Genomic DNA, 27,012 nt, shown 5'->3' with positions numbered 1-27,012 from the left:
GACAGCAGCTCTCTGTCCCTGTCCTTTCTCTGTGATCCTAGCACTAGCATACTCAGGATTTGGCTTTACCTGGGAGCCAGAGATCTACCCGGTGAGGGCTTGCCCGGTGTGAGGCTTTTGAGCGTTTGGGAGCGTTCGGGACGTGAGAGGACGCTGGACAGGAAACTATGCCAATTTGAAGTATCCAACCTTCCAGCTGCAGTGAGAGGCTCTTTCCGTGGAAATCTGGCACTTGGAGTCCTCTCAACTTGCCCTCTGATAAAACATTTTTCTGAGCCGCAGTTACATCCGATGGTTACAAGGTGGCGCTGCATTCAGGTGAGAGCACAAGTATGCACAAAATCTTGGGGACTTTTGCCAGATTTATCGGTGGATCTTGCCTATTATTTTCAGAGGCTAGATATCGCCTATAAATGCTTTTTAAAATAGGGATGCTGGGGTTATAATGTCTGGTCGGGGCTCAGCCCTTTCATTGCCTGCCCCCAGCAAAATATTTATTATCAGCACATGTGAGTGCTGAGTGCTTTATGGAAAATAGCATATATTGGGACAATGAATGTAGCAGATGAGGCGATCGAGATGTCTACCTACGTGTTTGTTTATTTTTTTATATAACGGCTGATTATTCTGTTTCTGATATTTCAGTTTTGTGACATGTTGCATTAAAATATATCCTGCTTGGAGAATATATAAATATTTGTACTGCGTTGGCCGGGAATCGAACCCGGGTCAACTGCTTGGAAGGCAGCTATGCTCACCACTATACCACCAACGCCCTCTGATGTGTGTCCTCTAGGTTCCAGATGTTACAACGCCGAGTGCAGTGGCAATCTTGCACCCGTTCCAATGGTGCATTTGGTGTGGATTCCAACATGAAAAGCAGTAGAAATTGTCTTGCAGAGGGTAAAGAACTGGGGATTGAAACCAAGGACAAAGCTGTGCAGAAGAGAAGAAATGGAAAGCAGCAGTACAAATAGTGGAAATGAGCATATGGGCAGCATCGGAAGCAAAGCAGCGAAGAGAAAGGGAGTAAATTCCATGAAATGCATAGGAGATTGATAAAAGCAGAACAAAAAGGGAAGAATTAAATTCAAAGCATGCCCCGAAAAACGTGTGAAGGTCCCACCTGTCATTTATGCTTCTAATTGGGTATCTTTACTTTCAAAGTATAGGGTTGATCCTTTGACGATCACTCTCTTGATTTACAGCAGAGACAGATAGTTGAGAAGTCTTTTCTCACATAGCTAGCACAAGCCTGCGCTTTTCCTTGCTGGCAGGGTGGAAATGACAGATTAGTCCTAGGAAGAAAAATCAAGCAATATTAGCAGAGGATGGTTTCGATCCATCGACCTCTGGGTTATGGGCCCAGCACGCTTACGCTGCGCCACTCTGCTCCCTTGTGAAAGTGCTCTCTTTATGCAGAGGAGGAGCTTTCAGCGGAGTGGCAAGGGATTGGTGGGGCTCTCTCCTCATTTGCCTAAGCACATCGCAAGGTATGCTGGGTACAGAAAATCTTCATCTTCCCCACTCACATTCAGTCATAACTGAAAGTGCAGACCCTCTTAGGAATTAGCCGTTTCAGGCCTTTACCAAGACAGCAGTTCTCTGTCCCTGTCCTTTCTCTGTGATCCTAGCACTAGCATACTCAGGATTTGGCTTTACCTGGGAGCCAGAGATCTACCCGGTGAGGGCTTGCCCGGTGTGAGGCTTTTGAGCGTTTGGGAGCGTTCGGGACGTGAGAGGACGCTGGACAGGAAACTATGCCAATTTGAAGTATCCAACCTTCCAGCTGCAGTGAGAGGCTCTTTCCGTGGAAATCTGGCACTTGGAGTCCTCTCAACTTGCCCTCTGATAAAACATTTTTCTGAGCCGCAGTTACATCCGATGGTTACAAGGTGGCGCTGCATTCAGGTGAGAGCACAAGTATGCACAAAATCTTGGGGACTTTTGCCAGATTTATCGGTGGATCTTGCCTATTATTTTCAGAGGCTAGATATCGCCTATAAATGCTTTTTAAAATAGGGATGCTGGGGTTATAATGTCTGGTCGGGGCTCAGCCCTTTCATTGCCTGCCCCCAGCAAAATATTTATTATCAGCACATGTGAGTGCTGAGTGCTTTATGGAAAATAGCATATATTGGGACAATGAATGTAGCAGATGAGGCGATCGAGATGTCTACCTACGTGTTTGTTTATTTTTTTATATAACGGCTGATTATTCTGTTTCTGATATTTCAGTTTTGTGACATGTTGCATTAAAATATATCCTGCTTGGAGAATATATAAATATTTGCACTGCGTTGGCCGGGAATCGAACCCGGGTCAACTGCTTGGAAGGCAGCTATGCTCACCACTATACCACCAACGCCCTCTGAAGTGTGTCCTCTAGGTTCCAGATGTTACAACGCCAAGTGCAGTGGCAATCTTGCACCCGTTCCAATGGTGCATTTGGTGTGGATTCCAACATGAAAAGCAGTAGAAATTGTCTTGCAGAGGGTAAAGAACTGGGGATTGAAACCAAGGACAAAGCTGTGCAGAAGAGAAGAAATGGAAAGCAGCAGTACAAATAGTGGAAATGAGCATATGGGCAGCATCGGAAGCAAAGCAGCGAAGAGAAAGGGAGTAAATTCCATGAAATGCATAGAAGATTGATAAAAGCAGAACAAAAAGGGAAGAATGAAATTCAAAGCATGCCCCGAAAAACGTGTGAAGGTCCCACCTGTCATTTATGCTTCTAATTGGGTATCTTTACTTTCAAAGTATAGGGTTGATCCTTTGACGATCACTCTCTTGATTTACAGCAGAGACAGATAGTTGAGAAGTCTTTTCTCACATAGCTAGCACAAGCCTGCGCTTTTCCTTGCTGGCAGGGTGGAAATGACAGATTAGTCCTAGGAAGAAAAATCAAGCAATATTAGCAGAGGATGGTTTCGATCCATCGACCTCTGGGTTATGGGACCAGCACGCTTCCGCTGCGCCACTATGCTCCCTTGTGAAAGTGCTCTCTTTATGCAGAGGAGGAGCTTTCAGCGGAGTGGCAAGGGATTGGTGGGGCTCTCTCCTCATTTGCCTAAGCACATCGCAAGGTATGCTGGGTACAGAAAATCTTCATCTTCCCCACTCACATTCAGTCATAACTGAAAGTGCAGACCCTCTTAGGAATTAGCCGTTTCAGGCCTTTACCAAGACAGCAGCTCTCTGTCCCTGTCCTTTCTCTGTGATCCTAGCACTAGCATACTCAGGATTTGGCTTTACCTGGGAGCCAGAGATCTACCCGGTGAGGGCGAGGCTTTTGAGCGTTTGGGAGCGTTCGGGACGTGAGAGGACGCTGGACAGGAAACTATGCCAATTTGAAGTATCCAACCTTCCAGCTGCAGTGAGAGGCTCTTTCCGTGGAAATCTGGCACTTGGAGTCCTCTCAACTTGCCCTCTGATAAAACATTTTTCTGAGCCGCAGTTACATCCGATGGTTACAAGGTGGCGCTGCATTCAGGTGAGAGCACAAGTATGCACAAAATCTTGGGGACTTTTGCCAGATTTATCGGTGGATCTTGCCTATTATTTTCAGAGGCTAGATATCGCCTATAAATGCTTTTTAAAATAGGGATGCTGGGGTTATAATGTCTGGTCGGGGCTCAGCCCTTTCATTGCCTGCCCCCAGCAAAATATTTATTATCAGCACATGTGAGTGCTGAGTGCTTTATGGAAAATAGCATATATTGGGACAATGAATGTAGCAGATGAGGCGATCGAGATGTCTACCTACGTGTTTGTTTATTTTTTTATATAACGGCTGATTATTCTGTTTCTGATATTTCAGTTTTGTGACATGTTGCATTAAAATATATCCTGCTTGGAGAATATATAAATATTTGCACTGCGTTGGCCGGGAATCGAACCTGGGTCAACTGCTTGGAAGGCAGCTATGCTCACCACTATACCACCAACGCCCTCTGATGTGTGTTCTCTAGGTTCCAGATGTTACAACGCCGAGTGCAGTGGCAATCTTGCACCCGTTCCAATGGTGCATTTGGTGTGGATTCCAACATGAAAAGCAGTAGAAATTGTCTTGCAGAGGGTAAAGAACTGGGGATTGAAACCAAGGACAAAGCTGTGCAGAAGAGAAGAAATGGAAAGCAGCAGTACAAATAGTGGAAATGAGCATATGGGCAGCATCGGAAGCAAAGCAGCGAAGAGAAAGGGAGTAAATTCCATGAAATGCATAGGAGATTGATAAAAGCAGAACAAAAAGGGAAGAATGAAATTCAAAGCATGCCCCGAAAAACGTGTGAAGGTCCCACCTGTCATTTATGCTTCTAATTGGGTACCTTTACTTTCAAAGTATAGGGTTGATCCTTTGACGATCACTCTCTTGATTTACAGCAGAGACAGATAGTTGAGAAGTCTTTTCTCACATAGCTAGCACAAGCCTGCGCTTTTCCTTGCTGGCAGGGTGGAAATGACAGATTAGTCCTAGGAAGAAAAATCAAGCAATATTAGCAGAGGATGGTTTCGATCCATCGACCTCTGGGTTATGGGCCCAGCACGCTTACGCTGCGCCACTCTGCTCCCTTGTGAAAGTGCTCTCTTTATGCAGAGGAGGAGCTTTCAGCGGAGTGGCAAGGGATTGGTGGGGCTCTCTCCTCATTTGCCTAAGCACATCGCAAGGTATGCTGGGTACAGAAAATCTTCATCTTCCCCACTCACATTCAGTCATAACTGAAAGTGCAGACCCTCTTAGGAATTAGCCGTTTCAGGCCTTTACCAAGACAGCAGCTCTCTGTCCCTGTCCTTTCTCTGTGATCCTAGCACTAGCATACTCAGGATTTGGCTTTACCTGGGAGCCAGAGATGTACCCGGTGAGGGCTTGCCCGGTGTGAGGCTTTTGAGCGTTTGGGAGCGTTCGGGACGTGAGAGGACGCTGGACAGGAAACTATGCCAATTTGAAGTATCCAACCTTCCAGCTGCAGTGAGAGGCTCTTTCCGTGGAAATCTGGCACTTGGAGTCCTCTCAACTTGCCCTCTGATAAAACATTTTTCTGAGCCGCAGTTACATCCGATGGTTACAAGGTGGCGCTGCATTCAGGTGAGAGCACAAGTATGCACAAAATCTTGGGGACTTTTGCCAGATTTATCGGTGGATCTTGCCTATTATTTTCAGAGGCTAGATATCGCCTATAAATGCTTTTTAAAATAGGGATGCTGGGGTTATAATGTCTGGTCGGGGCTCAGCCCTTTCATTGCCTGCCCCCAGCAAAATATTTATTATCAGCACATGTGAGTGCTGAGTGCTTTATGGAAAATAGCATATATTGGGACAATGAATGTAGCAGATGAGGCGATCGAGATGTCTACCTACGTGTTTGTTTATTTTTTTATATAACGGCTGATTATTCTGTTTCTGATATTTCAGTTTTGTGACATGTTGCATTAAAATATATCCTGCTTGGAGAATATATAAATATTTGTACTGCGTTGGCCGGGAATCTAACCCGGGTCAACTGCTTGGAAGGCAGCTATGCTCACCACTATACCACCAACGCCCTCTGATGTGTGTCCTCTAGGTTCCAGATGTTACAACGCCGAGTGCAGTGGCAATCTTGCACCCGTTCCAATGGTGCATTTGGTGTGGATACCAACATGAAAAGCAGTAGAAATTGTCTTGCAGAGGGTAAAGAACTGGGGATTGAAACCAAGGACAAAGCTGTGCAGAAGAGAAGAAATGGAAAGCAGCAGTACAAATAGTGGAAATGAGCATATGGGCAGCATCGGAAGCAAAGCAGCGAAGAGAAAGGGAGTAAATTCCATGAAATGCATAGGAGATTGATAAAAGCAGAACAAAAAGGGAAGAATTAAATTCAAAGCATGCCCCGAAAAACGTGTGAAGGTCCCACCTGTCATTTATGCTTCTAATTGGGTATCTTTACTTTCAAAGTATAGGGTTGATCCTTTGACGATCACTCTCTTGATTTACAGCAGAGACAGATAGTTGAGAAGTCTTTTCTCACATAGCTAGCACAAGCCTGCGCTTTTCCTTGCTGGCAGGGTGGAAATGACAGATTAGTCCTAGGAAGAAAAATCAAGCAATATTAGCAGAGGATGGTTTCGATCCATCGACCTCTGGGTTATGGGCCCAGCACGCTTACGCTGCGCCACTCTGCTCCCTTGTGAAAGTGCTCTCTTTATGCAGAGGAGGAGCTTTCAGCGGAGTGGCAAGGGATTGGTGGGGCTCTCTCCTCATTTGCCTAAGTACATCACAAGGTATGCTGGGTACAGAAAATCTTCATCTTCCCCACTCACATTCAGTCATAACTGAAAGTGCAGACCCTCTTAGGAATTAGCCGTTTCAGGCCTTTACCAAGACAGCAGTTCTCTGTCCCTGTCCTTTCTCTGTGATCCTAGCACTAGCATACTCAGGATTTGGCTTTACCTGGGAGCCAGAGATCTACCCGGTGAGGGCGAGGCTTTTGAGCGTTTGGGAGCGTTCGGGACGTGAGAGGACGCTGGACAGGAAACTATGCCAATTTGAAGTATCCAACCTTCCAGCTGCAGTGAGAGGCTCTTTCCGTGGAAATCTGGCACTTGGAGTCCTCTCAACTTGCCCTCTGATAAAACATTTTTCTGAGCCGCAGTTACATCCGATGGTTACAAGGTGGCGCTGCATTCAGGTGAGAGCACAAGTATGCACAAAATCTTGGGGACTTTTGCCAGATTTATCGGTGGATCTTGCCTATTATTTTCAGAGGCTAGATATCGCCTATAAATGCTTTTTAAAATAGGGATGCTGGGGTTATAATGTCTGGTCGGGGCTCAGCCCTTTCATTGCCTGCCCCCAGCAAAATATTTATTATCAGCACATGTGAGTGCTGAGTGCTTTATGGAAAATAGCATATATTGGGACAATGAATGTAGCAGATGAGGCGATCGAGATGTCTACCTACGTGTTTGTTTATTTTTTTATATAACGGCTGATTATTCTGTTTCTGATATTTCAGTTTTGTGACATGTTGCATTAAAATATATCCTGCTTGGAGAATATATAAATATTTGCACTGCGTTGGCCGGGAATCGAACCCGGGTCAACTGCTTGGAAGGCAGCTATGCTCACCACTATACCACCAACGCCCTCTGAAGTGTGTCCTCTAGGTTCCAGATGTTACAACGCCAAGTGCAGTGGCAATCTTGCACCCGTTCCAATGGTGCATTTGGTGTGGATTCCAACATGAAAAGCAGTAGAAATTGTCTTGCAGAGGGTAAAGAACTGGGGATTGAAACCAAGGACAAAGCTGTGCAGAAGAGAAGAAATGGAAAGCAGCAGTACAAATAGTGGAAATGAGCATATGGGCAGCATCGGAAGCAAAGCAGCGAAGAGAAAGGGAGTAAATTCCATGAAATGCATAGAAGATTGATAAAAGCAGAACAAAAAGGGAAGAATGAAATTCAAAGCATGCCCCGAAAAACGTGTGAAGGTCCCACCTGTCATTTATGCTTCTAATTGGGTATCTTTACTTTCAAAGTATAGGGTTGATCCTTTGACGATCACTCTCTTGATTTACAGCAGAGACAGATAGTTGAGAAGTCTTTTCTCACATAGCTAGCACAAGCCTGCGCTTTTCCTTGCTGGCAGGGTGGAAATGACAGATTAGTCCTAGGAAGAAAAATCAAGCAATATTAGCAGAGGATGGTTTCGATCCATCGACCTCTGGGTTATGGGCCCAGCACGCTTCCGCTGCGCCACTCTGCTCCCTTGTGAAAGTGCTCTCTTTATGCAGAGGAGGAGCTTTCAGCGGAGTGGCAAGGGATTGGTGGGGCTCTCTCCTCATTTGCCTAAGCACATCGCAAGGTATGCTGGGTACAGAAAATCTTCATCTTCCCCACTCACATTCAGTCATAACTGAAAGTGCAGACCCTCTTAGGAATTAGCCGTTTCAGGCCTTTACCAAGACAGCAGCTCTCTGTCCCTGTCCTTTCTCTGTGATCCTAGCACTAGCATACTCAGGATTTGGCTTTACCTGGGAGCCAGAGATCTACCCGGTGAGGGCGAGGCTTTTGAGCGTTTGGGAGCGTTCGGGACGTGAGAGGACGCTGGACAGGAAACTATGCCAATTTGAAGTATCCAACCTTCAAGCTGCAGTGAGAGGCTCTTTCCGTGGAAATCTGGCACTTGGAGTCCTCTCAACTTGCCCTCTGATAAAACATTTTTCTGAGCCTCAGTTACATCCGATGGTTACAAGGTGGCGCTGCATTCAGGTGAGAGCACAAGTATGCACAAAATCTTGGGGACTTTTGCCAGATTTATCGGTGGATCTTGCCTATTATTTTCAGAGGCTAGATATCGCCTATAAATGCTTTTTAAAATAGGGATGCTGGGGTTATAATGTCTGGTCGGGGCTCAGCCCTTTCATTGCCTGCCCCCAGCAAAATATTTATTATCAGCACATGTGAGTGCTGAGTGCTTTATGGAAAATAGCATATATTGGGACAATGAATGTAGCAGATGAGGCGATCGAGATGTCTACCTACGTGTTTGTTTATTTTTTTATATAACGGCTGATTATTCTGTTTCTGATATTTCAGTTTTGTGACATGTTGCATTAAAATATATCCTGCTTGGAGAATATATAAATATTTGCACTGCGTTGGCCGGGAATCGAACCCGGGTCAACTGCTTGGAAGGCAGCTATGCTCACCACTATACCACCAACGCCCTCTGATGTGTGTCCTCTAGGTTCCAGATGTTACAACGCCGAGTGCAGTGGCAATCTTGCACCCGTTCCAATGGTGCATTTGGTGTGGATTCCAACATGAAAAGCAGTAGAAATTGTCTTGCAGAGGGTAAAGAACTGGGGATTGAAACCAAGGACAAAGCTGTGCAGAAGAGAAGAAATGGAAAGCAGCAGTACAAATAGTGGAAATGAGCATATGGGCAGCATCGGAAGCAAAGCAGCGAAGAGAAAGGGAGTAAATTCCATGAAATGCATAGGAGATTGATAAAAGCAGAACAAAAAGGGAAGAATGAAATTCAAAGCATGCCCCGAAAAACGTGTGAAGGTCCCACCTGTCATTTATGCTTCTAATTGGGTATCTTTACTTTCAAAGTATAGGGTTGATCCTTTGACGATCACTCTCTTGATTTACAGCAGAGACAGATAGTTGAGAAGTCTTTTCTCACATAGCTAGCACAAGCCTGCGCTTTTCCTTGCTGGCAGGGTGGAAATGACAGATTAGTCCTAGGAAGAAAAATCAAGCAATATTAGCAGAGGATGGTTTCGATCCATCGACCTCTGGGTTATGGGCCCAGCACGCTTCCGCTGCGCCACTCTGCTCCCTTTTGAAAGTGCTCTCTTTATGCAGAGGAGGAGCTTTCAGCGGAGTGGCAAGGGATTGGTGGGGCTCTCTCCTCATTTGCCTAAGCACATCGCAAGGTATGCTGGGTACAGAAAATCTTCATCTTCCCCACTCACATTCAGTCATAACTGAAAGTGCAGACCCTCTTAGGAATTAGCCGTTTCAGGCCTTTACCAAGACAGCAGCTCTCTGTCCCTGTCCTTTCTCTGTGATCCTAGCACTAGCATACTCAGGATTTGGCTTTACCTGGGAGCCAGAGATCTACCCGGTGAGGGCTTGCCCGGTGTGAGGCTTTTGAGCGTTTGGGAGCGTTCGGGACGTGAGAGGACGCTGGACAGGAAACTATGCCAATTTGAAGTATCCAACCTTCCAGCTGCAGTGAGAGGCTCTTTCCGTGGAAATCTGGCACTTGGAGTCCTCTCAACTTGCCCTCTGATAAAACATTTTTCTGAGCCGCAGTTACATCCGATGGTTACAAGGTGGCGCTGCATTCAGGTGAGAGCACAAGTATGCACAAAATCTTGGGGACTTTTGCCAGATTTATCGGTGGATCTTGCCTATTATTTTCAGAGGCTAGATATCGCCTATAAATGCTTTTTAAAATAGGGATGCTGGGGTTATAATGTCTGGTCGGGGCTCAGCCCTTTCATTGCCTGCCCCCAGCAAAATATTTATTATCAGCACATGTGAGTGCTGAGTGCTTTATGGAAAATAGCATATATTGGGACAATGAATGTAGCAGATGAGGCGATCGAGATGTCTACCTACGTGTTTGTTTATTTTTTTATATAACGGCTGATTATTCTGTTTCTGATATTTCAGTTTTGTGACATGTTGCATTAAAATATATCCTGCTTGGAGAATATATAAATATTTGTACTGCGTTGGCCGGGAATCGAACCCGGGTCAACTGCTTGGAAGGCAGCTATGCTCACCACTATACCACCAACGCCCTCTGATGTGTGTCCTCTAGGTTCCAGATGTTACAACGCCGAGTGCAGTGGCAATCTTGCACCCGTTCCAATGGTGCATTTGGTGTGGATTCCAACATGAAAAGCAGTAGAAATTGTCTTGCAGAGGGTAAAGAACTGGGGATTGAAACCAAGGACAAAGCTGTGCAGAAGAGAAGAAATGGAAAGCAGCAGTACAAATAGTGGAAATGAGCATATGGGCAGCATCGGAAGCAAAGCAGCGAAGAGAAAGGGAGTAAATTCCATGAAATGCATAGGAGATTGATAAAAGCAGAACAAAAAGGGAAGAATTAAATTCAAAGCATGCCCCGAAAAACGTGTGAAGGTCCCACCTGTCATTTATGCTTCTAATTGGGTATCTTTACTTTCAAAGTATAGGGTTGATCCTTTGACGATCACTCTCTTGATTTACAGCAGAGACAGATAGTTGAGAAGTCTTTTCTCACATAGCTAGCACAAGCCTGCGCTTTTCCTTGCTGGCAGGGTGGAAATGACAGATTAGTCCTAGGAAGAAAAATCAAGCAATATTAGCAGAGGATGGTTTCGATCCATCGACCTCTGGGTTATGGGCCCAGCACGCTTACGCTGCGCCACTCTGCTCCCTTGTGAAAGTGCTCTCTTTATGCAGAGGAGGAGCTTTCAGCGGAGTGGCAAGGGATTGGTGGGGCTCTCTCCTCATTTGCCTAAGCACATCGCAAGGTATGCTGGGTACAGAAAATCTTCATCTTCCCCACTCACATTCAGTCATAACTGAAAGTGCAGACCCTCTTAGGAATTAGCCGTTTCAGGCCTTTACCAAGACAGCAGTTCTCTGTCCCTGTCCTTTCTCTGTGATCCTAGCACTAGCATACTCAGGATTTGGCTTTACCTGGGAGCCAGAGATCTACCCGGTGAGGGCTTGCCCGGTGTGAGGCTTTTGAGCGTTTGGGAGCGTTCGGGACGTGAGAGGACGCTGGACAGGAAACTATGCCAATTTGAAGTATCCAACCTTCCAGCTGCAGTGAGAGGCTCTTTCCGTGGAAATCTGGCACTTGGAGTCCTCTCAACTTGCCCTCTGATAAAACATTTTTCTGAGCCGCAGTTACATCCGATGGTTACAAGGTGGCGCTGCATTCAGGTGAGAGCACAAGTATGCACAAAATCTTGGGGACTTTTGCCAGATTTATCGGTGGATCTTGCCTATTATTTTCAGAGGCTAGATATCGCCTATAAATGCTTTTTAAAATAGGGATGCTGGGGTTATAATGTCTGGTCGGGGCTCAGCCCTTTCATTGCCTGCCCCCAGCAAAATATTTATTATCAGCACATGTGAGTGCTGAGTGCTTTATGGAAAATAGCATATATTGGGACAATGAATGTAGCAGATGAGGCGATCGAGATGTCTACCTACGTGTTTGTTTATTTTTTTATATAACGGCTGATTATTCTGTTTCTGATATTTCAGTTTTGTGACATGTTGCATTAAAATATATCCTGCTTGGAGAATATATAAATATTTGCACTGCGTTGGCCGGGAATCGAACCTGGGTCAACTGCTTGGAAGGCAGCTATGCTCACCACTATACCACCAACGCCCTCTGATGTGTGTTCTCTAGGTTCCAGATGTTACAACGCCGAGTGCAGTGGCAATCTTGCACCCGTTCCAATGGTGCATTTGGTGTGGATTCCAACATGAAAAGCAGTAGAAATTGTCTTGCAGAGGGTAAAGAACTGGGGATTGAAACCAAGGACAAAGCTGTGCAGAAGAGAAGAAATGGAAAGCAGCAGTACAAATAGTGGAAATGAGCATATGGGCAGCATCGGAAGCAAAGCAGCGAAGAGAAAGGGAGTAAATTCCATGAAATGCATAGAAGATTGATAAAAGCAGAACAAAAAGGGAAGAATGAAATTCAAAGCATGCCCCGAAAAACGTGTGAAGGTCCCACCTGTCATTTATGCTTCTAATTGGGTATCTTTACTTTCAAAGTATAGGGTTGATCCTTTGACGATCACTCTCTTGATTTACAGCAGAGACAGATAGTTGAGAAGTCTTTTCTCACATAGCTAGCACAAGCCTGCGCTTTTCCTTGCTGGCAGGGTGGAAATGACAGATTAGTCCTAGGAAGAAAAATCAAGCAATATTAGCAGAGGATGGTTTCGATCCATCGACCTCTGGGTTATGGGACCAGCACGCTTCCGCTGCGCCACTATGCTCCCTTGTGAAAGTGCTCTCTTTATGCAGAGGAGGAGCTTTCAGCGGAGTGGCAAGGGATTGGTGGGGCTCTCTCCTCATTTGCCTAAGCACATCGCAAGGTATGCTGGGTACAGAAAATCTTCATCTTCCCCACTCACATTCAGTCATAACTGAAAGTGCAGACCCTCTTAGGAATTAGCCGTTTCAGGCCTTTACCAAGACAGCAGCTCTCTGTCCCTGTCCTTTCTCTGTGATCCTAGCACTAGCATACTCAGGATTTGGCTTTACCTGGGAGCCAGAGATCTACCCGGTGAGGGCGAGGCTTTTGAGCGTTTGGGAGCGTTCGGGACGTGAGAGGACGCTGGACAGGAAACTATGCCAATTTGAAGTATCCAACCTTCCAGCTGCAGTGAGAGGCTCTTTCCGTGGAAATCTGGCACTTGGAGTCCTCTCAACTTGCCCTCTGATAAAACATTTTTCTGAGCCGCAGTTACATCCGATGGTTACAAGGTGGCGCTGCATTCAGGTGAGAGCACAAGTATGCACAAAATCTTGGGGACTTTTGCCAGATTTATCGGTGGATCTTGCCTATTATTTTCAGAGGCTAGATATCGCCTATAAATGCTTTTTAAAATAGGGATGCTGGGGTTATAATGTCTGGTCGGGGCTCAGCCCTTTCATTGCCTGCCCCCAGCAAAATATTTATTATCAGCACATGTGAGTGCTGAGTGCTTTATGGAAAATAGCATATATTGGGACAATGAATGTAGCAGATGAGGCGATCGAGATGTCTACCTACGTGTTTGTTTATTTTTTTATATAACGGCTGATTATTCTGTTTCTGATATTTCAGTTTTGTGACATGTTGCATTAAAATATATCCTGCTTGGAGAATATATAAATATTTGCACTGCGTTGGCCGGGAATCGAACCTGGGTCAACTGCTTGGAAGGCAGCTATGCTCACCACTATACCACCAACGCCCTCTGATGTGTGTTCTCTAGGTTCCAGATGTTACAACGCCGAGTGCAGTGGCAATCTTGCACCCGTTCCAATGGTGCATTTGGTGTGGATTCCAACATGAAAAGCAGTAGAAATTGTCTTGCAGAGGGTAAAGAACTGGGGATTGAAACCAAGGACAAAGCTGTGCAGAAGAGAAGAAATGGAAAGCAGCAGTACAAATAGTGGAAATGAGCATATGGGCAGCATCGGAAGCAAAGCAGCGAAGAGAAAGGGAGTAAATTCCATGAAATGCATAGGAGATTGATAAAAGCAGAACAAAAAGGGAAGAATGAAATTCAAAGCATGCCCCGAAAAACGTGTGAAGGTCCCACCTGTCATTTATGCTTCTAATTGGGTACCTTTACTTTCAAAGTATAGGGTTGATCCTTTGACGATCACTCTCTTGATTTACAGCAGAGACAGATAGTTGAGAAGTCTTTTCTCACATAGCTAGCACAAGCCTGCGCTTTTCCTTGCTGGCAGGGTGGAAATGACAGATTAGTCCTAGGAAGAAAAATCAAGCAATATTAGCAGAGGATGGTTTCGATCCATCGACCTCTGGGTTATGGGCCCAGCACGCTTACGCTGCGCCACTCTGCTCCCTTGTGAAAGTGCTCTCTTTATGCAGAGGAGGAGCTTTCAGCGGAGTGGCAAGGGATTGGTGGGGCTCTCTCCTCATTTGCCTAAGCACATCGCAAGGTATGCTGGGTACAGAAAATCTTCATCTTCCCCACTCACATTCAGTCATAACTGAAAGTGCAGACCCTCTTAGGAATTAGCCGTTTCAGGCCTTTACCAAGACAGCAGCTCTCTGTCCCTGTCCTTTCTCTGTGATCCTAGCACTAGCATACTCAGGATTTGGCTTTACCTGGGAGCCAGAGATGTACCCGGTGAGGGCTTGCCCGGTGTGAGGCTTTTGAGCGTTTGGGAGCGTTCGGGACGTGAGAGGACGCTGGACAGGAAACTATGCCAATTTGAAGTATCCAACCTTCCAGCTGCAGTGAGAGGCTCTTTCCGTGGAAATCTGGCACTTGGAGTCCTCTCAACTTGCCCTCTGATAAAACATTTTTCTGAGCCGCAGTTACATCCGATGGTTACAAGGTGGCGCTGCATTCAGGTGAGAGCACAAGTATGCACAAAATCTTGGGGACTTTTGCCAGATTTATCGGTGGATCTTGCCTATTATTTTCAGAGGCTAGATATCGCCTATAAATGCTTTTTAAAATAGGGATGCTGGGGTTATAATGTCTGGTCGGGGCTCAGCCCTTTCATTGCCTGCCCCCAGCAAAATATTTATTATCAGCACATGTGAGTGCTGAGTGCTTTATGGAAAATAGCATATATTGGGACAATGAATGTAGCAGATGAGGCGATCGAGATGTCTACCTACGTGTTTGTTTATTTTTTTATATAACGGCTGATTATTCTGTTTCTGATATTTCAGTTTTGTGACATGTTGCATTAAAATATATCCTGCTTGGAGAATATATAAATATTTGTACTGCGTTGGCCGGGAATCTAACCCGGGTCAACTGCTTGGAAGGCAGCTATGCTCACCACTATACCACCAACGCCCTCTGATGTGTGTCCTCTAGGTTCCAGATGTTACAACGCCGAGTGCAGTGGCAATCTTGCACCCGTTCCAATGGTGCATTTGGTGTGGATACCAACATGAAAAGCAGTAGAAATTGTCTTGCAGAGGGTAAAGAACTGGGGATTGAAACCAAGGACAAAGCTGTGCAGAAGAGAAGAAATGGAAAGCAGCAGTACAAATAGTGGAAATGAGCATATGGGCAGCATCGGAAGCAAAGCAGCGAAGAGAAAGGGAGTAAATTCCATGAAATGCATAGGAGATTGATAAAAGCAGAACAAAAAGGGAAGAATTAAATTCAAAGCATGCCCCGAAAAACGTGTGAAGGTCCCACCTGTCATTTATGCTTCTAATTGGGTATCTTTACTTTCAAAGTATAGGGTTGATCCTTTGACGATCACTCTCTTGATTTACAGCAGAGACAGATAGTTGAGAAGTCTTTTCTCACATAGCTAGCACAAGCCTGCGCTTTTCCTTGCTGGCAGGGTGGAAATGACAGATTAGTCCTAGGAAGAAAAATCAAGCAATATTAGCAGAGGATGGTTTCGATCCATCGACCTCTGGGTTATGGGCCCAGCACGCTTACGCTGCGCCACTCTGCTCCCTTGTGAAAGTGCTCTCTTTATGCAGAGGAGGAGCTTTCAGCGGAGTGGCAAGGGATTGGTGGGGCTCTCTCCTCATTTGCCTAAGTACATCACAAGGTATGCTGGGTACAGAAAATCTTCATCTTCCCCACTCACATTCAGTCATAACTGAAAGTGCAGACCCTCTTAGGAATTAGCCGTTTCAGGCCTTTACCAAGACAGCAGTTCTCTGTCCCTGTCCTTTCTCTGTGATCCTAGCACTAGCATACTCAGGATTTGGCTTTACCTGGGAGCCAGAGATCTACCCGGTGAGGGCGAGGCTTTTGAGCGTTTGGGAGCGTTCGGGACGTGAGAGGACGCTGGACAGGAAACTATGCCAATTTGAAGTATCCAACCTTCCAGCTGCAGTGAGAGGCTCTTTCCGTGGAAATCTGGCACTTGGAGTCCTCTCAACTTGCCCTCTGATAAAACATTTTTCTGAGCCGCAGTTACATCCGATGGTTACAAGGTGGCGCTGCATTCAGGTGAGAGCACAAGTATGCACAAAATCTTGGGGACTTTTGCCAGATTTATCGGTGGATCTTGCCTATTATTTTCAGAGGCTAGATATCGCCTATAAATGCTTTTTAAAATAGGGATGCTGGGGTTATAATGTCTGGTCGGGGCTCAGCCCTTTCATTGCCTGCCCCCAGCAAAATATTTATTATCAGCACATGTGAGTGCTGAGTGCTTTATGGAAAATAGCATATATTGGGACAATGAATGTAGCAGATGAGGCGATCGAGATGTCTACCTACGTGTTTGTTTATTTTTTTATATAACGGCTGATTATTCTGTTTCTGATATTTCAGTTTTGTGACATGTTGCATTAAAATATATCCTGCTTGGAGAATATATAAATATTTGCACTGCGTTGGCCGGGAATCGAACCCGGGTCAACTGCTTGGAAGGCAGCTATGCTCACCACTATACCACCAACGCCCTCTGAAGTGTGTCCTCTAGGTTCCAGATGTTACAACGCCAAGTGCAGTGGCAATCTTGCACCCGTTCCAATGGTGCATTTGGTGTGGATTCCAACATGAAAAGCAGTAGAAATTGTCTTGCAGAGGGTAAAGAACTGGGGATTGAAACCAAGGACAAAGCTGTGCAGAAGAGAAGAAATGGAAAGCAGCAGTACAAATAGTGGAAATGAGCATATGGGCAGCATCGGAAGCAAAGCAGCGAAGAGAAAGGGAGTAAATTCCATGAAATGCATAGAAGATTGATAAAAGCAGAACAAAAAGGGAAGAATGAAATTCAAAGCATGCCCCGAAAAACGTGTGAAGGTCCCACCTGTCATTTATGCTTCTAATTGGGTATCTTTACTTTCAAAGTATAGGGTTGATCCTTTGACGATCACTCTCTTGATTTACAGCAGAGACAGATAGTTGAGAAGTCTTTTCTCACATAGCTAGCACAAGCCTGCGCTTTTCCTTGCTGGCAGGGTGGAAATGACAGATTAGTCCTAGGAAGAAAAATCAAGCAATATTAGCAGAGGATGGTTTCGATCCATCGACCTCTGGGTTATGGGCCCAGCACGCTTCCGCTGCGCCACTCTGCTCCCTTGTGAAAGTGCTCTCTTTATGCAGAGGAGGAGCTTTCAGCGGAGTGGCAAGGGATTGGTGGGGCTCTCTCCTCATTTGCCTAAGCACATCGCAAGGTATGCTGGGTACAGAAAATCTTCATCTTCCCCACTCACATTCAGTCATAACTGAAAGTGCAGACCCTCTTAGGAATTAGCCGTTTCAGGCCTTTACCAAGACAGCAGCTCTCTGTCCCTGTCCTTTCTCTGTGATCCTAGCACTAGCATACTCAGGATTTGGCTTTACCTGGGAGCCAGAGATCTACCCGGTGAGGGCGAGGCTTTTGAGCGTTTGGGAGCGTTCGGGACGTGAGAGGACGCTGGACAGGAAACTATGCCAATTTGAAGTATCCAACCTTCAAGCTGCAGTGAGAGGCTCTTTCCGTGGAAATCTGGCACTTGGAGTCCTCTCAACTTGCCCTCTGATAAAACATTTTTCTGAGCCTCAGTTACATCCGATGGTTACAAGGTGGCGCTGCATTCAGGTGAGAGCACAAGTATGCACAAAATCTTGGGGACTTTTGCCAGATTTATCGGTGGATCTTGCCTATTATTTTCAGAGGCTAGATATCGCCTATAAATGCTTTTTAAAATAGGGATGCTGGGGTTATAATGTCTGGTCGGGGCTCAGCCCTTTCATTGCCTGCCCCCAGCAAAATATTTATTATCAGCACATGTGAGTGCTGAGTGCTTTATGGAAAATAGCATATATTGGGACAATGAATGTAGCAGATGAGGCGATCGAGATGTCTACCTACGTGTTTGTTTATTTTTTTATATAACGGCTGATTATTCTGTTTCTGATATTTCAGTTTTGTGACATGTTGCATTAAAATATATCCTGCTTGGAGAATATATAAATATTTGCACTGCGTTGGCCGGGAATCGAACCCGGGTCAACTGCTTGGAAGGCAGCTATGCTCACCACTATACCACCAACGCCCTCTGATGTGTGTCCTCTAGGTTCCAGATGTTACAACGCCGAGTGCAGTGGCAATCTTGCACCCGTTCCAATGGTGCATTTGGTGTGGATTCCAACATGAAAAGCAGTAGAAATTGTCTTGCAGAGGGTAAAGAACTGGGGATTGAAACCAAGGACAAAGCTGTGCAGAAGAGAAGAAATGGAAAGCAGCAGTACAAATAGTGGAAATGAGCATATGGGCAGCATCGGAAGCAAAGCAGCGAAGAGAAAGGGAGTAAATTCCATGAAATGCATAGGAGATTGATAAAAGCAGAACAAAAAGGGAAGAATGAAATTCAAAGCATGCCCCGAAAAACGTGTGAAGGTCCCACCTGTCATTTATGCTTCTAATTGGGTATCTTTACTTTCAAAGTATAGGGTTGATCCTTTGACGATCACTCTCTTGATTTACAGCAGAGACAGATAGTTGAGAAGTCTTTTCTCACATAGCTAGCACAAGCCTGCGCTTTTCCTTGCTGGCAGGGTGGAAATGACAGATTAGTCCTAGGAAGAAAAATCAAGCAATATTAGCAGAGGATGGTTTCGATCCATCGACCTCTGGGTTATGGGCCCAGCACGCTTCCGCTGCGCCACTCTGCTCCCTTTTGAAAGTGCTCTCTTTATGCAGAGGAGGAGCTTTCAGCGGAGTGGCAAGGGATTGGTGGGGCTCTCTCCTCATTTGCCTAAGCACATCGCAAGGTATGCTGGGTACAGAAAATCTTCATCTTCCCCACTCACATTCAGTCATAACTGAAAGTGCAGACCCTCTTAGGAATTAGCCGTTTCAGGCCTTTACCAAGACAGCAGCTCTCTGTCCCTGTCCTTTCTCTGTGATCCTAGCACTAGCATACTCAGGATTTGGCTTTACCTGGGAGCCAGAGATCTACCCGGTGAGGGCTTGCCCGGTGTGAGGCTTTTGAGCGTTTGGGAGCGTTCGGGACGTGAGAGGACGCTGGACAGGAAACTATGCCAATTTGAAGTATCCAACCTTCCAGCTGCAGTGAGAGGCTCTTTCCGTGGAAATCTGGCACTTGGAGTCCTCTCAACTTGCCCTCTGATAAAACATTTTTCTGAGCCGCAGTTACATCCGATGGTTACAAGGTGGCGCTGCATTCAGGTGAGAGCACAAGTATGCACAAAATCTTGGGGACTTTTGCCAGATTTATCGGTGGATCTTGCCTATTATTTTCAGAGGCTAGATATCGCCTATAAATGCTTTTTAAAATAGGGATGCTGGGGTTATAATGTCTGGTCGGGGCTCAGCCCTTTCATTGCCTGCCCCCAGCAAAATATTTATTATCAGCACATGTGAGTGCTGAGTGCTTTATGGAAAATAGCATATATTGGGACAATGAATGTAGCAGATGAGGCGATCGAGATGTCTACCTACGTGTTTGTTTATTTTTTTATATAACGGCTGATTATTCTGTTTCTGATATTTCAGTTTTGTGACATGTTGCATTAAAATATATCCTGCTTGGAGAATATATAAATATTTGTACTGCGTTGGCCGGGAATCGAACCCGGGTCAACTGCTTGGAAGGCAGCTATGCTCACCACTATACCACCAACGCCCTCTGATGTGTGTCCTCTAGGTTCCAGATGTTACAACGCCGAGTGCAGTGGCAATCTTGCACCCGTTCCAATGGTGCATTTGGTGTGGATTCCAACATGAAAAGCAGTAGAAATTGTCTTGCAGAGGGTAAAGAACTGGGGATTGAAACCAAGGACAAAGCTGTGCAGAAGAGAAGAAATGGAAAGCAGCAGTACAAATAGTGGAAATGAGCATATGGGCAGCATCGGAAGCAAAGCAGCGAAGAGAAAGGGAGTAAATTCCATGAAATGCATAGGAGATTGATAAAAGCAGAACAAAAAGGGAAGAATTAAATTCAAAGCATGCCCCGAAAAACGTGTGAAGGTCCCACCTGTCATTTATGCTTCTAATTGGGTATCTTTACTTTCAAAGTATAGGGTTGATCCTTTGACGATCACTCTCTTGATTTACAGCAGAGACAGATAGTTGAGAAGTCTTTTCTCACATAGCTAGCACAAGCCTGCGCTTTTCCTTGCTGGCAGGGTGGAAATGACAGATTAGTCCTAGGAAGAAAAATCAAGCAATATTAGCAGAGGATGGTTTCGATCCATCGACCTCTGGGTTATGGGCCCAGCACGCTTACGCTGCGCCACTCTGCTCCCTTGTGAAAGTGCTCTCTTTATGCAGAGGAGGAGCTTTCAGCGGAGTGGCAAGGGATTGGTGGGGCTCTCTCCTCATTTGCCTAAGCACATCGCAAGGTATGCTGGGTACAGAAAATCTTCATCTTCCCCACTCACATTCAGTCATAACTGAAAGTGCAGACCCTCTTAGGAATTAGCCGTTTCAGGCCTTTACCAAGACAGCAGTTCTCTGTCCCTGTCCTTTCTCTGTGATCCTAGCACTAGCATACTCAGGATTTGGCTTTACCTGGGAGCCAGAGATCTACCCGGTGAGGGCTTGCCCGGTGTGAGGCTTTTGAGCGTTTGGGAGCGTTCGGGACGTGAGAGGACGCTGGACAGGAAACTATGCCAATTTGAAGTATCCAACCTTCCAGCTGCAGTGAGAGGCTCTTTCCGTGGAAATCTGGCACTTGGAGTCCTCTCAACTTGCCCTCTGATAAAACATTTTTCTGAGCCGCAGTTACATCCGATGGTTACAAGGTGGCGCTGCATTCAGGTGAGAGCACAAGTATGCACAAAATCTTGGGGACTTTTGCCAGATTTATCGGTGGATCTTGCCTATTATTTTCAGAGGCTAGATATCGCCTATAAATGCTTTTTAAAATAGGGATGCTGGGGTTATAATGTCTGGTCGGGGCTCAGCCCTTTCATTGCCTGCCCCCAGCAAAATATTTATTATCAGCACATGTGAGTGCTGAGTGCTTTATGGAAAATAGCATATATTGGGACAATGAATGTAGCAGATGAGGCGATCGAGATGTCTACCTACGTGTTTGTTTATTTTTTTATATAACGGCTGATTATTCTGTTTCTGATATTTCAGTTTTGTGACATGTTGCATTAAAATATATCCTGCTTGGAGAATATATAAATATTTGCACTGCGTTGGCCGGGAATCGAACCTGGGTCAACTGCTTGGAAGGCAGCTATGCTCACCACTATACCACCAACGCCCTCTGATGTGTGTTCTCTAGGTTCCAGATGTTACAACGCCGAGTGCAGTGGCAATCTTGCACCCGTTCCAATGGTGCATTTGGTGTGGATTCCAACATGAAAAGCAGTAGAAATTGTCTTGCAGAGGGTAAAGAACTGGGGATTGAAACCAAGGACAAAGCTGTGCAGAAGAGAAGAAATGGAAAGCAGCAGTACAAATAGTGGAAATGAGCATATGGGCAGCATCGGAAGCAAAGCAGCGAAGAGAAAGGGAGTAAATTCCATGAAATGCATAGGAGATTGATAAAAGCAGAACAAAAAGGGAAGAATGAAATTCAAAGCATGCCCCGAAAAACGTGTGAAGGTCCCACCTGTCATTTATGCTTCTAATTGGGTACCTTTACTTTCAAAGTATAGGGTTGATCCTTTGACGATCACTCTCTTGATTTACAGCAGAGACAGATAGTTGAGAAGTCTTTTCTCACATAGCTAGCACAAGCCTGCGCTTTTCCTTGCTGGCAGGGTGGAAATGACAGATTAGTCCTAGGAAGAAAAATCAAGCAATATTAGCAGAGGATGGTTTCGATCCATCGACCTCTGGGTTATGGGCCCAGCACGCTTACGCTGCGCCACTCTGCTCCCTTGTGAAAGTGCTCTCTTTATGCAGAGGAGGAGCTTTCAGCGGAGTGGCAAGGGATTGGTGGGGCTCTCTCCTCATTTGCCTAAGCACATCGCAAGGTATGCTGGGTACAGAAAATCTTCATCTTCCCCACTCACATTCAGTCATAACTGAAAGTGCAGACCCTCTTAGGAATTAGCCGTTTCAGGCCTTTACCAAGACAGCAGCTCTCTGTCCCTGTCCTTTCTCTGTGATCCTAGCACTAGCATACTCAGGATTTGGCTTTACCTGGGAGCCAGAGATGTACCCGGTGAGGGCTTGCCCGGTGTGAGGCTTTTGAGCGTTTGGGAGCGTTCGGGACGTGAGAGGACGCTGGACAGGAAACTATGCCAATTTGAAGTATCCAACCTTCCAGCTGCAGTGAGAGGCTCTTTCCGTGGAAATCTGGCACTTGGAGTCCTCTCAACTTGCCCTCTGATAAAACATTTTTCTGAGCCGCAGTTACATCCGATGGTTACAAGGTGGCGCTGCATTCAGGTGAGAGCACAAGTATGCACAAAATCTTGGGGACTTTTGCCAGATTTATCGGTGGATCTTGCCTATTATTTTCAGAGGCTAGATATCGCCTATAAATGCTTTTTAAAATAGGGATGCTGGGGTTATAATGTCTGGTCGGGGCTCAGCCCTTTCATTGCCTGCCCCCAGCAAAATATTTATTATCAGCACATGTGAGTGCTGAGTGCTTTATGGAAAATAGCATATATTGGGACAATGAATGTAGCAGATGAGGCGATCGAGATGTCTACCTACGTGTTTGTTTATTTTTTTATATAACGGCTGATTATTCTGTTTCTGATATTTCAGTTTTGTGACATGTTGCATTAAAATATATCCTGCTTGGAGAATATATAAATATTTGTACTGCGTTGGCCGGGAATCGAACCCGGGTCAACTGCTTGGAAGGCAGCTATGCTCACCACTATACCACCAACGCCCTCTGATGTGTGTCCTCTAGGTTCCAGATGTTACAACGCCGAGTGCAGTGGCAATCTTGCACCCGTTCCAATGGTGCATTTGGTGTGGATACCAACATGAAAAGCAGTAGAAATTGTCTTGCAGAGGGTAAAGAACTGGGGATTGAAACCAAGGACAAAGCTGTGCAGAAGAGAAGAAATGGAAAGCAGCAGTACAAATAGTGGAAATGAGCATATGGGCAGCATCGGAAGCAAAGCAGCGAAGAGAAAGGGAGTAAATTCCATGAAATGCATAGGAGATTGATAAAAGCAGAACAAAAAGGGAAGAATTAAATTCAAAGCATGCCCCGAAAAACGTGTGAAGGTCCCACCTGTCATTTATGCTTCTAATTGGGTATCTTTACTTTCAAAGTATAGGGTTGATCCTTTGACGATCACTCTCTTGATTTACAGCAGAGACAGATAGTTGAGAAGTCTTTTCTCACATAGCTAGCACAAGCCTGCGCTTTTCCTTGCTGGCAGGGTGGAAATGACAGATTAGTCCTAGGAAGAAAAATCAAGCAATATTAGCAGAGGATGGTTTCGATCCATCGACCTCTGGGTTATGGGCCCAGCACGCTTACGCTGCGCCACTCTGCTCCCTTGTGAAAGTGCTCTCTTTATGCAGAGGAGGAGCTTTCAGCGGAGTGGCAAGGGATTGGTGGGGCTCTCTCCTCATTTGCCTAAGTACATCACAAGGTATGCTGGGTACAGAAAATCTTCATCTTCCCCACTCACATTCAGTCATAACTGAAAGTGCAGACCCTCTTAGGAATTAGCCGTTTCAGGCCTTTACCAAGACAGCAGTTCTCTGTCCCTGTCCTTTCTCTGTGATCCTAGCACTAGCATACTCAGGATTTGGCTTTACCTGGGAGCCAGAGATCTACCCGGTGAGGGCGAGGCTTTTGAGCGTTTGGGAGCGTTCGGGACGTGAGAGGACGCTGGACAGGAAACTATGCCAATTTGAAGTATCCAACCTTCCAGCTGCAGTGAGAGGCTCTTTCCGTGGAAATCTGGCACTTGGAGTCCTCTCAACTTGCCCTCTGATAAAACATTTTTCTGAGCCGCAGTTACATCCGATGGTTACAAGGTGGCGCTGCATTCAGGTGAGAGCACAAGTATGCACAAAATCTTGGGGACTTTTGCCAGATTTATCGGTGGATCTTGCCTATTATTTTCAGAGGCTAGATATCGCCTATAAATGCTTTTTAAAATAGGGATGCTGGGGTTATAATGTCTGGTCGGGGCTCAGCCCTTTCATTGCCTGCCCCCAGCAAAATATTTATTATCAGCACATGTGAGTGCTGAGTGCTTTATGGAAAATAGCATATATTGGGACAATGAATGTAGCAGATGAGGCGATCGAGATGTCTACCTACGTGTTTGTTTATTTTTTTATATAACGGCTGATTATTCTGTTTCTGATATTTCAGTTTTGTGACATGTTGCATTAAAATATATCCTGCTTGGAGAATATATAAATATTTGCACTGCGTTGGCCGGGAATCGAACCCGGGTCAACTGCTTGGAAGGCAGCTATGCTCACCACTATACCACCAACGCCCTCTGAAGTGTGTCCTCTAGGTTCCAGATGTTACAACGCCAAGTGCAGTGGCAATCTTGCACCCGTTCCAATGGTGCATTTGGTGTGGATTCCAACATGAAAAGCAGTAGAAATTGTCTTGCAGAGGGTAAAGAACTGGGGATTGAAACCAAGGACAAAGCTGTGCAGAAGAGAAGAAATGGAAAGCAGCAGTACAAATAGTGGAAATGAGCATATGGGCAGCATCGGAAGCAAAGCAGCGAAGAGAAAGGGAGTAAATTCCATGAAATGCATAGAAGATTGATAAAAGCAGAACAAAAAGGGAAGAATGAAATTCAAAGCATGCCCCGAAAAACGTGTGAAGGTCCCACCTGTCATTTATGCTTCTAATTGGGTATCTTTACTTTCAAAGTATAGGGTTGATCCTTTGACGATCACTCTCTTGATTTACAGCAGAGACAGATAGTTGAGAAGTCTTTTCTCACATAGCTAGCACAAGCCTGCGCTTTTCCTTGCTGGCAGGGTGGAAATGACAGATTAGTCCTAGGAAGAAAAATCAAGCAATATTAGCAGAGGATGGTTTCGATCCATCGACCTCTGGGTTATGGGCCCAGCACGCTTCCGCTGCGCCACTCTGCTCCCTTGTGAAAGTGCTCTCTTTATGCAGAGGAGGAGCTTTCAGCGGAGTGGCAAGGGATTGGTGGGGCTCTCTCCTCATTTGCCTAAGCACATCGCAAGGTATGCTGGGTACAGAAAATCTTCATCTTCCCCACTCACATTCAGTCATAACTGAAAGTGCAGACCCTCTTAGGAATTAGCCGTTTCAGGCCTTTACCAAGACAGCAGCTCTCTGTCCCTGTCCTTTCTCTGTGATCCTAGCACTAGCATACTCAGGATTTGGCTTTACCTGGGAGCCAGAGATCTACCCGGTGAGGGCGAGGCTTTTGAGCGTTTGGGAGCGTTCGGGACGTGAGAGGACGCTGGACAGGAAACTATGCCAATTTGAAGTATCCAACCTTCAAGCTGCAGTGAGAGGCTCTTTCCGTGGAAATCTGGCACTTGGAGTCCTCTCAACTTGCCCTCTGATAAAACATTTTTCTGAGCCTCAGTTACATCCGATGGTTACAAGGTGGCGCTGCATTCAGGTGAGAGCACAAGTATGCACAAAATCTTGGGGACTTTTGCCAGATTTATCGGTGGATCTTGCCTATTATTTTCAGAGGCTAGATATCGCCTATAAATGCTTTTTAAAATAGGGATGCTGGGGTTATAATGTCTGGTCGGGGCTCAGCCCTTTCATTGCCTGCCCCCAGCAAAATATTTATTATCAGCACATGTGAGTGCTGAGTGCTTTATGGAAAATAGCATATATTGGGACAATGAATGTAGCAGATGAGGCGATCGAGATGTCTACCTACGTGTTTGTTTATTTTTTTATATAACGGCTGATTATTCTGTTTCTGATATTTCAGTTTTGTGACATGTTGCATTAAAATATATCCTGCTTGGAGAATATATAAATATTTGCACTGCGTTGGCCGGGAATCGAACCCGGGTCAACTGCTTGGAAGGCAGCTATGCTCACCACTATACCACCAACGCCCTCTGATGTGTGTCCTCTAGGTTCCAGATGTTACAACGCCGAGTGCAGTGGCAATCTTGCACCCGTTCCAATGGTGCATTTGGTGTGGATTCCAACATGAAAAGCAGTAGAAATTGTCTTGCAGAGGGTAAAGAACTGGGGATTGAAACCAAGGACAAAGCTGTGCAGAAGAGAAGAAATGGAAAGCAGCAGTACAAATAGTGGAAATGAGCATATGGGCAGCATCGGAAGCAAAGCAGCGAAGAGAAAGGGAGTAAATTCCATGAAATGCATAGGAGATTGATAAAAGCAGAACAAAAAGGGAAGAATGAAATTCAAAGCATGCCCCGAAAAACGTGTGAAGGTCCCACCTGTCATTTATGCTTCTAATTGGGTATCTTTACTTTCAAAGTATAGGGTTGATCCTTTGACGATCACTCTCTTGATTTACAGCAGAGACAGATAGTTGAGAAGTCTTTTCTCACATAGCTAGCACAAGCCTGCGCTTTTCCTTGCTGGCAGGGTGGAAATGACAGATTAGTCCTAGGAAGAAAAATCAAGCAATATTAGCAAAGGATGGTTTCGATCCATCGACCTCTGGGTTATGGGCCCAGCACGCTTACGCTGCGCCACTCTGCTCCCTTGTGAAAGTGCTCTCTTTATGCAGAGGAGGAGCTTTCAGCGGAGTGGCAAGGGATTGGTGGGGCTCTCTCCTCATTTGCCTAAGCACATCGCAAGGTATGCTGGGTACAGAAAATCTTCATCTTCCCCACTCACATTCAGTCATAACTGAAAGTGCAGACCCTCTTAGGAATTAGCCGTTTCAGGCCTTTACCAAGACAGCAGTTCTCTGTCCC

At 45.5% G+C, this 27,012-nt stretch overlaps 11 non-coding genes across 11 annotated transcripts; all 11 read right to left on the bottom strand.

Moving 5' to 3' along the window:
- Nucleotides 1-703: 703 nt before the first annotated feature.
- Nucleotides 704-775, bottom strand: TRNAG-UCC (transfer RNA glycine (anticodon UCC)). Its single transcript has one exon. It is a non-coding gene; the product is annotated as a tRNA-Gly (tRNA).
- A 1,521-nt stretch (nucleotides 776-2,296) lies between these two features.
- TRNAG-UCC (transfer RNA glycine (anticodon UCC)) lies at nucleotides 2,297-2,368 on the bottom strand. Its single transcript has one exon. It is a non-coding gene; the product is annotated as a tRNA-Gly (tRNA).
- Nucleotides 2,369-7,053: 4,685 nt separating this feature from the next.
- Nucleotides 7,054-7,125, bottom strand: TRNAG-UCC (transfer RNA glycine (anticodon UCC)). The gene has a single exon. It is a non-coding gene; the product is annotated as a tRNA-Gly (tRNA).
- Nucleotides 7,126-8,635: 1,510 nt separating this feature from the next.
- Nucleotides 8,636-8,707, bottom strand: TRNAG-UCC (transfer RNA glycine (anticodon UCC)). Its single transcript has one exon. It is a non-coding gene; the product is annotated as a tRNA-Gly (tRNA).
- A 1,521-nt stretch (nucleotides 8,708-10,228) lies between these two features.
- On the bottom strand, nucleotides 10,229-10,300 carry TRNAG-UCC (transfer RNA glycine (anticodon UCC)). The gene has a single exon. It is a non-coding gene; the product is annotated as a tRNA-Gly (tRNA).
- A 6,278-nt stretch (nucleotides 10,301-16,578) lies between these two features.
- On the bottom strand, nucleotides 16,579-16,650 carry TRNAG-UCC (transfer RNA glycine (anticodon UCC)). Its single transcript has one exon. It is a non-coding gene; the product is annotated as a tRNA-Gly (tRNA).
- Nucleotides 16,651-18,160: 1,510 nt separating this feature from the next.
- On the bottom strand, nucleotides 18,161-18,232 carry TRNAG-UCC (transfer RNA glycine (anticodon UCC)). The gene has a single exon. It is a non-coding gene; the product is annotated as a tRNA-Gly (tRNA).
- Nucleotides 18,233-19,753: 1,521 nt separating this feature from the next.
- TRNAG-UCC (transfer RNA glycine (anticodon UCC)) lies at nucleotides 19,754-19,825 on the bottom strand. The gene has a single exon. It is a non-coding gene; the product is annotated as a tRNA-Gly (tRNA).
- A 3,114-nt stretch (nucleotides 19,826-22,939) lies between these two features.
- Nucleotides 22,940-23,011, bottom strand: TRNAG-UCC (transfer RNA glycine (anticodon UCC)). The gene has a single exon. It is a non-coding gene; the product is annotated as a tRNA-Gly (tRNA).
- Nucleotides 23,012-24,521: 1,510 nt separating this feature from the next.
- Nucleotides 24,522-24,593, bottom strand: TRNAG-UCC (transfer RNA glycine (anticodon UCC)). Its single transcript has one exon. It is a non-coding gene; the product is annotated as a tRNA-Gly (tRNA).
- A 1,510-nt stretch (nucleotides 24,594-26,103) lies between these two features.
- Nucleotides 26,104-26,175, bottom strand: TRNAG-UCC (transfer RNA glycine (anticodon UCC)). The gene has a single exon. It is a non-coding gene; the product is annotated as a tRNA-Gly (tRNA).
- Between the last annotated feature and the right edge of the window lie 837 nt (nucleotides 26,176-27,012).

Source organism: Triturus cristatus, chromosome 11, assembly GCF_964204655.1.
Source record: "Triturus cristatus chromosome 11, aTriCri1.1, whole genome shotgun sequence".
NCBI lineage: Eukaryota > Metazoa > Chordata > Amphibia > Caudata > Salamandridae > Triturus > Triturus cristatus.
Note: the sequence above shows the minus strand (reverse complement) of the source record. Positions and strands in the feature narration are given on the sequence as shown.